The sequence below is a fragment of the Erythrolamprus reginae genome, chromosome 9, assembly GCF_031021105.1.
Source record: "Erythrolamprus reginae isolate rEryReg1 chromosome 9, rEryReg1.hap1, whole genome shotgun sequence".
NCBI classification, from domain to species: domain Eukaryota; kingdom Metazoa; phylum Chordata; class Lepidosauria; order Squamata; family Dipsadidae; genus Erythrolamprus; species Erythrolamprus reginae.
This window is the reverse complement of record NC_091958.1, coordinates 14669874-14678232: the sequence shown is the minus strand read 5'-3', so window position 1 is coordinate 14678232 and position 8359 is coordinate 14669874.

The window sequence follows — 8359 nt, the reverse complement described above, 5'->3', positions numbered from 1 at the left end:
GGATTTGGGGGTTCTCCAAACTTCAGGCTCTCTACATGGGGCTACCTTTGAAGAGTGTTCAGAAACTTCAAATTGTCCAAAATGCAGCCGCATGAGCAGTTATGGCATCACATATGAGTATCCCAAGGCATACTCATATTTCACCATCATTTCGCAGACTGCATTGGCTGCCCATTAGTTTCCGGACACAATTCAAAGTGTTGGTTATGACCTACAAGGCCCTACATGGCATCGGACCAGATTATCTTCGAGACCGCCTTCTGCTGCACGAATCCCAGCATCCAGTTAGGTCCCATAGAGTCTGCCTCCTCAGGGTTGCATCAATCAGATTTGATGGGGCCCAGAAGAGCCTTCTCTGTGGGGGCCCCGGCCCTCTTCAATCAGCTCCCCCCAGAGATTCGCATGCCCACATCCTTCTGGCCTTCCGTAAAAGTTTAAAGACTTATTTATGCCTCCAGGCCTGGGCCCATTAGATCTTTCCCCCCTGACCAACGAGTATTTTAGTGCATCTGTGGAGTGAATGGTAACGAACGTTTCTTTTAAATTATATTAGAAATTTTTAAAGTTTTTATAGTCATATGAATTGGATTCCATATGTATTGTTATGTTCTTTGATATGTTGTGAGCCGCCCTGAGTTCTCGGAGAGGGGCGGCATAGAAATCCAATCAATAAACAAATAAACAAATAAATAAACAAACAAACAAACAAACAAATAAACAAATAAACTAACTAACTAACTAACTAACTAACTAACTAACTAACTAACTAACTAACTAACAAACTAACAAACTAACAAACTAATAAATTAATTGCAGGGATTTGTCCTGGAAGAATTGGACATGATTGAGAGAAGAACAAAAAAATGTATGAGATGACTCATCATATTTTATAATAGAGAGCAAAAAAAAAATGACAGTAAGGAATCATTTCCTCTTTCTCGGTCTCTCTTATCTGATGCCTCTTTCCTTGGCCTTTGTGCCTTCTGTTTTCTATGTTCATTGTTCCTCTTTGTGCAGATTTAAATATTTGACACGCTGATGAATGAAATAAAAAAAAGAACACGCCGTTCACGGTAATTTCCCCTGGCCAGATTTATCAGAAGTTTATGATTCAGCCTTTCCAACTGAATTTGATGCGGGCACTGGAAGGAAGTCCAAATATCTGCAGTAACTGAATTTAAACATGCCTGGGATAAACATATATCCATTGTAAGATAAAATACAGGAAATAGTAAAAGGGCAGACTAGATGGACCATGGGGTCTTTTTCTGCCGTCAGTCTTCTATGTTTCTATGTTTCTATGTAACATCTAGTCATGGAAGGGGGCTTTGAGTGTTTAGCCCTTATTTACCATATTTTTCAGAGTATAAGACGCACCTTCCCTCCCAAAAGAGGCTGAAAATTTGGGTGCGTCTTATACTCTGAATATATATATATATATATATAAAGATGTAGATTGTTCTGAGTTCGGGTTTTGCCCTGTGTAATGTTTTGCATGTCTATGCGACGTTTCGGTGAAATTTTACATTTTACAACAACACGAAGCTTGGAACTTCAGCCTGATGATGGTGAATGTGATTTCACCGAAACGTCGCATAGACATGCAAAACATTACACAGAGCAAAACCCGAACTCAGAACAATCTACATACATATACCCGTGAAAATTTACGAAAACATATATAAATATATATATATATATATATATTAGTAAGCTTTTTTATTAGCCCTAACAAAGTATTAACGCGATCTTCCATGCTTTGCTAGCTAAGCAATGTTTCCGTTGCTTCCTTCTTTCATTGCTGCTCCCTCCGACAACCAGCTGAGCTTTTTTTTCAGCCCTAATCAGGTGCTAATAGTTCTGTCGAGCCTTCTGGCAGAATCCTCCCGAAAATTCACAGATACAAATTTCAGACACACACACGTTTGAAAATTCAAAACAATGTTCTTTATACCGAAAATGAAAATAAACGAAGCACTCTTTTTGTATAGCAAAGAGCACTCGTCTCCAAACAAACTGGTAATTTGTACAAATCCCTTATCAGTTCTGAGATACTTAGCTTGCAGCTGTGAGGCAATTCACAGTCCTTCTTCTTTCACAAAGTGAAACACACTTTGCTCTGGTTTAGTTTCAAAGCGGGGGAAAATCAGCACATAAAGGTCAAAGTCAGCAAGGCAGGCATGAAACACAGCGATCAGATAATCCTCCACAATGGCCAAACCCACACGCTGCTCTTTATAGCTGCCTCACTAATTACCACAGCTTCACCCAACCACAGGTGGCCTCATTTTCTTTGATAATATTCTCTCTGTTGTTGTTGCATATGCATCGCTCTCTGCATGTGTGGCTGTATCATTAACTCTTGTTCCGAATCCAAGGAGGAGCTACATAATTGATCTCCTTCTGAGCTGTCTGCCACACTCTCCTCCTCCCTGTCACTCCTGTCTTCTTGGTCAGAGGAGCCTTCATCAGCAGATTCCACTGGGATCAAAACAGGCCTGCGGCATGTGGGTGTCTCCCCCACATCCACAGTCCTTGGGGCAGAAGTTGGGCCAGAGCTAACCACAACAATAGTGAAGCAATCTTCTGTGCTTTGCTAGCGAAGGGACTGTCCCTTTGCCTGATTTTCTCATTTGCCTGTTTCTCTCTGAAGAGAGAGAAGTGAAGTGTTTTAGAAACTGTTTTTTTATGCCCAGACAGGGGATAATTTCAATTTACAGACTCATGTTGGTACATCTGGGTGAAACACTAATTTGAAGTCCTCCGGGCTTCACCACCCCTTTAAAAGTTCAAGCCCTTGCCCCCACACCCACAAATCCATCCCGTTGTCCAATCTTCAATTGCCATGTTGGCAGAGACCACCCATCTCCTTCCGTAGAGGTGCAGAGACAATGGATGACCTTGGCTTTCTAGAAAGAATTTGTTATTGCTACATACTAATAATCTCATGCAATCCCCCCTCCTATGATCCCACAATAGAAAATGCATAGTAGACTATTATAAAATGTGGCAGGCCAAAGATCCCAAATAAAATGGCTTCGGACTAACACCTAGTTCTTGCAGCCATTCTTCATATGTTTTAGCCTCCAGTCTCCAAATCGTCTTTGATGCTCTTCTCTGCATTCTTTCTAAAGTCTCCATATCTTTTTTATATCAGGGTGACCAAAACTGGATGCAGTATTCCAAGTGTGGCATTATAAAGGAAGGGGAAAGACTGATACGTCCTGAAACAAATCAGTTTGGTGAATATTGTTATAATAAAATTTTCCTGTCCAAATAGACTTTTGATCAGGTAAATTAATAGACATCTGTTCTACCTGCGTGTCTCAACCACCCGTAATTACAGGGTAATTAGTCCAGGAAGACACACACCACACGATAAAAGGAAAACCCAAAAGTTTTTATAAACAGAAAAACAGAAACAGCTCCCTTTTTAAATGTCAAAGGGATTTTCTGGTACACACAAGGCACAGGTTAAATGCAATCCAATTGCTCACCCAATAACTGGGAAATTGAGTCCAATTCTAAAGTCCAGAGTGTCCACACACACAATCCTGAAGAGCAATAACCACGATCTTGATGAAACAATGAATCAGATAAACTGCCATGAGACTAAAACACCAGGCTGCACTTTTATCTGTAGCACTAATTACAGCAGCCCCACCCAACCACAGGTGGCCTCATTTTCTCTTGTAATAATCCTTCAGCTGTTGTCTCCTATGCATCGCTCTACGCATGCATGTATGTGTCATTAATTCTTGTTCAGAATCCAGAGATGATACAGATGACTGATCTCCTCCTGGGCTGTCTGCCAAACTCCCCTCTTCCCTGTCACTTCCTTGGTCAGAGGAGACTTCGTCGGCAGATTCTACTGGGAGCAAAACAGGCCTGTGGCATGTGGATGTCTCTCCTGCATCCACCTCCACATTCCTTGGGGCAGGAGCTGGGCCAGAGCTAACCATAACAGACATCAAGACACATATTAGGATATGCTAAACAAGAACTTGTGACTCTTAAAATGTCACCTGAAAAAAAGCCCAAATTAATAAAATACATATAACATTTCCTGCATCCCACAAAGGCCCACTGTGCATTTTTGTTGGTTTTGCTTTAGTATGTTGGATGAACCAAACTATATCATGGTAGAAACAAACCATGGCTTAATGGCAAACTCAGCCTTAAATGTGTGTTGTGAATGCTATTTTGAGATGTTAATTCCAGAATCACTCTGGAATTAAATGAAATTGTTTATAATTATATTTGTAATTATGGTGTAATTATATCTAATTTTTATAATTATAAATTTTAAAATATTATGCTCTACTTCAAAATATCATTCTTGATAGGGGAAGCAGTATAAACATCAATTAAATAGAACATTTATTGGGGGGGTTGACATTTGTTTATAATTTCAGGTATATAATAAAGAAGCAGCTCATATAACTTTCTTTAGCAAGCAACATGAATGAATATTCCTACAGTAGCTCCTACAGATAGTATCATAAATTTCAGAGTAACCTAAAGAAAGAGAAAATTGTTTCAAAAATGCTCATAGAAAGAATTCTTAAGCTGAGCATATTGATCACAGCATGGTCAAATTCTTCAAACTGCACTCCTGTTGAAAGCAATTGTTAGAAATAACAAAAGAAACTTGGACCGATTAAAAAAACAGAGTACTGTATTTACTGGAAATAATAATAATAACATCAACAATAACAACACAACAGCAACAACAATAATAATATTAATAGCAGTTTGCGAAGTGCGATGGATCATTCAACGTGACCTTAAATTGAGATTTCAGGCAAAAGCTACACTTCAAATTTCAAAAGCATTATATTTTATAATCTCTATCTTGCCCCTCCTATCGGATATAGTCACCGGTCACAACTACTACATAATGCCTCCGAGACAACAGCATCTCTGAGATGTTCATCAACACCTCCCCATTATTGCCCATAAAATATTTTGCAAGCACAGCATTTTCTCATCTCTCTTGCCTTGGCATTAAGGAATATCTTTCTAACTAGCAAAATAATTTCTGTTCAGCATGTATTTTCTCCAACTATCCAACTATCTTAAAATAACTAACGTTTAACAAATTCAGTCTGGAAGGAACGCTGCAGGTCATCCAGTCCAAACCCCCTTGCCCAGCCAGAATTAAATCTACATTTATATACATATCTATATACTACTTTATTTTTGAATTTTCTTATATCCTACACAATGAGTCTCTGTAACTCTTAATCTGCATGTTATACCAAACTATGTTTAAACATGGTTTATTAAGTCAACCACAGCAGCAGGGATCGGACAACTTCATGGGCCAGAGTTCACGTATAATGCAAAACCTATTATCTGCACTTGAAAATAGGGTATCTGTATATTAATAATTGCTATTAATATTAAAGTTAATAAAATGCTCTTTCATCGTGTATCCAATTAAAAGTTGCATGCCATGCCAAAGTAGGCTCAACTTGTGCATCTCTGGATTAAAACATACACATTGTTTCACAAACCAGACCAATGTTCCCACACATATATTTCAAAATTGGCTGTTGAAATGGTGTTTCTCATTAACGAATCCAGTGATGAATTGTTTTATTACACCTTACTCTTCACTAAGAGATAATAACAAAGGAGGAACTAAATTCACATTTATTGCTCTTGTTCAAGGGCAGTACTATGTGTGTGCTGTGGTGGCTAATTTATCCTTGAATGACACATTAGGTCCTAAAACATGGGTGCATATGTATACACACACAACACACAAAAGCATGCATACGGACAAATCTTTACAGGGTGTCCAGCATCTTTGTTTTCAGGAGATGCTGAAAGTCAGAAAAGTTTACAGATGTCCTTCAAGATGTAACATCCATTCAGAAAATCCAAAAGATAATATATAAACTATCTTTACATTTTGCATTTAATCAATACTGTCATTAAGATATGATTGGCTTGACGTACATGTAATGCTGACCCATCAACTCTATGTATTGTTCAAGGGAAACTTACACATTAAAGCAAAAGCAATACCATCCTATTGTTGATTTATACTGCTCTGTTATCCAGCAGTCTTTTAACCCTTAAAATAGCTGTTTGTTTATTATTATTATTATTATTATTATTATTATTATTATTATTTATTATTACTATTATTATTATTATTATTATTATATTTATTTATTTATTTATTTATTGGATTTGTATGCTGCCCCTCTCCGTGGACTCAGGGCAGCTCACAACATGTCAGCCACAAAACAGTATACAAAATACAATTGGATCCAATTAATATAAATAGTTTAAAACATTATAAAAGCTAAATATCAAAAATCATTCATTCAATACAAACCAAGCATTCAGTGGCCAGAGGCTGGGATCTAATGATCCCAAGCCTGGCGACATAAATAAGTTTTTAAATTCTTACAAAAGGCAAGGACGGTGGAGGGAGCTGATTCCTGAGGGCCGGGGCCCTCACAGAGAAGGCTCTTCCCCTAGGCCCCGCCAAGCGACATTGTCTAGTTGACGGGACCTGGAGAAGGCCGACTCTATGGGACCTAACTGGACGCTGGGATTCATGCGGCAGAAGGCGGTCTCATAGGTAATCAGGCCAATGCCAGGTAGGACTTTATAGGTCATAACCAACACTTTGAATTGTGTTCAGAAACCAATTGGCAGCCAATGCAGTCCACGGAGTGCTAGAGAAACATGGGCATACCTTGGGAGGCCCATGACTGCTCGCGCAGCTGCATCCTGCACAATTTGTACTTTCCAAACACTTTTCAGAGGTAGCCCCATGTAGTAGTCGGACCTCAAAGTGATAAGGGCATTATGCCATAATGCCAAGTGAAATTGTAAAATGGACCGTGGTTCAGAAAGTTTCAGTCTATAAAAAACGTATTTATTTAGTGTATAGCAGCCTGTCCTATAATGAAGTTTATAATAAATGCGCAAATGGTACAAAACATTTCAGGTGGTACAAAATATTGGCTTAGGTTTGACAAATTCAAAAGAATGGTTTCTCATGGTAATTCATATCCACCAACTGTTCATTCCATAAGGCCAAAGGGATCAGGAATCCCCAGTCTGACTCCAGTGTGTTGTTGTTGTTGTTATTATTATTATTATTATTATTATTATTATTATTATTATTATTATTATTAATTGGATTTGTATGCCGCCCTTCTCCGCAGACTCAATGTGGACCAGTTTACTTTAAGTGTGTATCTGTTGTGTGCTGGTGTGTTGTTGTGGTTGAAGCTGAAGTAGTCGTTGACAAGAAGGATGTTGTAGCAGATGATTTTATGAGCTATGCTTAGGTTGTGTTTAAGGCGACGTAGTTCTAAGCTTTCTAAACCTAGGATTGTAAACCTAGTTGCGTAGGGTATACCATTGCGAGGGTAATCACCTTAGGGTAATCAGCCCTGCTCCTTCAGATGACATAATAATAATAATAATAATAATAATAATAATAATAATAATAATAATAATGCCCGAAAAAGTGGTCGAAAATGAGCAAGCAAAACTACTGTGGGACTTCCGACTGACCGAATTCTGAAGCATAACACACCAGACATCCTGGTTGTGGGGAAAAAGAAAGTATGGATCATTGACATCGCAATCCCAGGAGACAGCAGAATTGAGGAGAAGCAGCTAGAGAAATTAGTGAAATAGGAAGATCTAAAAATCAAGCTGCAACGACTCTGGCATAAGCCAGTGAAAGTGGTCCCGGTGGTAGTTGGCACGCTGGGTGCAGTGCCAAAGGATCTCAGCGGACATTTGAAAACCATCGGAATTGACAAAATCTCCATCTGTCAATTGCAAAAGGCCGCTTTACTGGGATCGGCAAACATAATTCGCCGCTACATCACGCAGTCCTAGGTGCTTGGGAAGCGCCCGACTGGTGATGAAATACGAAATACAGCATAGTGATCTCGTTTGCTGTGTTGTACTGACATAATAATAATAATAATAATAATAATAATAATAATAATAATAATAATACATTTATTTATAATGCCCTTTTAACAAAAGGCATAACAGCAAGCCATATACAACTAACAAGGACAGACAGTAGGCAATACAACTAGAATCACATACCAAAGTCTCTCGTGTCACATGCTGTCCTTGTGGATGGGCCTCTTAACCTGAAGAATTACAATCTGCGATCTGCACACGAAGGGAAAATGCTGTAGTTTATTTTCTTCTCCCCACCACCACCACACATCTAATTTCTAAGTTGTGCAAAGTGGATTTAGGAGAAGAATTTGCTGCTGTCTCTTTAAGAGCCAAACACTGTCCTGTAAGTGAGCTGTTATAAAGGCAGGTAAGCTGATGCACTCGGATTAAATGATCTGGC